The sequence below is a fragment of the Aplysia californica genome, unplaced genomic scaffold (assembly GCF_000002075.1).
Source record: "Aplysia californica isolate F4 #8 unplaced genomic scaffold, AplCal3.0 scaffold00221, whole genome shotgun sequence".
NCBI lineage: Eukaryota > Metazoa > Mollusca > Gastropoda > Aplysiida > Aplysiidae > Aplysia > Aplysia californica.
Genome location: NW_004797491.1, coordinates 296263 through 298701, shown reverse-complemented (window position 1 = coordinate 298701; position 2439 = coordinate 296263). Strand labels below are relative to the sequence as shown.

Here is a 2439-nt window from a genome sequence, read left to right as displayed (position 1 = left end):
AATAATAATAGTAATAACAGTAATAATGATAAAGATAATAATCGTAATAATAATAGTGATTGATGTATAGATGGATAGATAGCATTTGTTTATAGCAAATCCCCGCTCAACAGCAGACACTATTATATGTGAGGCAGAGTGTTAGAATCAGGCTCTCGTCAATTTTGGGGCATGTAGAGCTATTAGTATCTACTTAAAGCTTGTTCACTTGTCTTTATTTGGATAAAAAAATATCCATTATCTTGAATACAAGTCGAGATATTTGCGAAAGAAGGAGGTGAGGGTCACCTGTTTTTAGAGGAAAAATTAGTGAGAAAATGGCCGCCAAAGATGAGCTATTTCCTTTGCTTAAGAGTCCGTGGTAACTGAAAATTGACAGGCTGTGAGTGCCTTTATTCAACATTTTTCAGAAAATCTACACAAAAATGAGTTCTTTAATGAGCATGAAAGGTGTTGAGCCAAAATAAAAAATTGATGAAAATTCACAAACCTGCGGAAAAATTCAAGTTTCTTCACTTTGGTTATTTTGACGAGAGCCTGATTCCACCACGCTGCCTCACATATTATACATTGTACAATCTTCATTATTACCCCAGCAGGTTAGAGAGTGTTCTAAAACAATCTCTCAACTTTCTGGAAAGTGCACAGTGCAAGTTTCCTCTTTGTAAGCTAAATCACTGATCAGTTGAAATATCATCATACTGCAGAGATGGCTTGTAGACTATGATCGTAATCGTAAGTATCCCTTACTCTTCACCATCCCCCCCAGAGAAAAGAGTATCGTCAGTTCCCATGCATATGGACAAAGATCGTACACTACAAGATGGTTCGCTCCTCTCTTTGAGCCTATTAAAAGTTCGTCCTCTAAATCTGGCGGCACCCTCTCCGAAGAAGTGTTGACTTAGTTCACAGAGCTACCCTACTTGTGGGAAAAAAAATGAAGTGAAACTCTGACTAGTTTTCTTTTAAATAAAACTAGAATTCAAATTTTGGAAGAACACCTGGTTACGCTGACATTAAGCCTCTTTTAGGTGGAAGAAGCGACTGCTTTGGAAAGTTACTTTGGCTTTAGAATGAGAGTTAAAATTTTGAAAAACCCAAACCTCACGTATTTCTATTCTAGGTATGGAGAAACGAAAGATGACTTCAAAACCGCAAGTGCAATGCCATCTGAAGCAATGCACAGACTTCCGCTAACCCTTTTTGGGGATTTAGTGAACAATCTTGTAGTGTAAGATCTTTGATATAGTACCATCAAAAATTCGTGGGGCAACTTATCCTTAGAAAACTCTTTAACGATTGAATCGGTGTCACCCATACCTAGCACAGCAGGGTCCATTTGTCTGAACTTTACAACATTTTTCCACAGCAATTGACGCTAAATTAAAAACCTTTCTTTCTTAAATTTATATAAAATACTATAAATCTCCACTACTCAGAAAATGGGATTGTTCACAGCACTTCCCGCTTCTCAAGCACATTTTGCTTACGCATATGGCCTGCATCAAAGCTAACCAAAGACACGTTTTAGTGGCAAAACTTGTTTGGCAATAAGTTGCGCCACGAATTTTTGACAGCACTAATGTCAATTAAAATATCACACAACCCAAATGTCGGCTTCTAGACTATGAGCACAATTGTAAACATTGCTTAAATTAAACGGTTTGTAAGAGGTGTCCAGGTTTTTATGTATGCATTTACATATGGGCCAATGTCACAAGACAACTCTTGGAAAATTGAATCATACCAATGTTGGAGTGGTCACCAGAAAATAGCCCCGATGTGAATCCTACGGGTATGTCAAGTCCCATGAAACAGCAGCTGAAGAAACGCGACCTTGTTCTCAATTCAGACCTTTTGTTTAAAACTCTCTATGACATTTGGTGTGAAATGACTGGTAATTATGTTCAAAATTTAATAGAGTCGAAACCCAAAGGGTTTGTGCACTATGCAAAACCAATGGCTCCGAAGCAAAAAAACAAATAGCAGATTTAATGCAAAGTCCAAGATTTATAAGGTGTTTGTTATTGCGCTGTTTTCAGTTTTGTTTGAAACCATCATAATAAAATATCGTAACAAAATGTTGTTTATGGCAGAGACCAAATTCTCCATTCATTGAATCTGCAATGTATGTCTATTCTATCAAGGCTCCTCAATACACTTTTAAAAATAATTTTCTCACAATTTTGCAAAGCCTGATTTTTTAGCTTTGAGTAACTATATCTCTTAACATTGATAAATGATTAATGTATCAGATGATGCAGAATGCATTTAGTCTAAAATTAGTATGTCGTGTGAATGGGTAACACAAGGCTTTAACAGGATGAGTGGGTGATTACAATTTCAAGTTTCTTTTTTTTACGCCACTGTATAATAATAAAAATATTACTACTACTACTACTACTACTACTACTACTACTACTACTACTACTACTACTA

At 36.1% G+C, this 2439-nt stretch overlaps 1 protein-coding gene across 1 annotated transcript in view; it reads left to right on the top strand.

The window, feature by feature from the left end:
- The window catches only part of LOC106011946, a gene marked incomplete at its 3' end in the record, with an annotated part of 17656 nt that overhangs the window by 13643 nt on the left and 1574 nt on the right, over nt 1-2439 (top strand).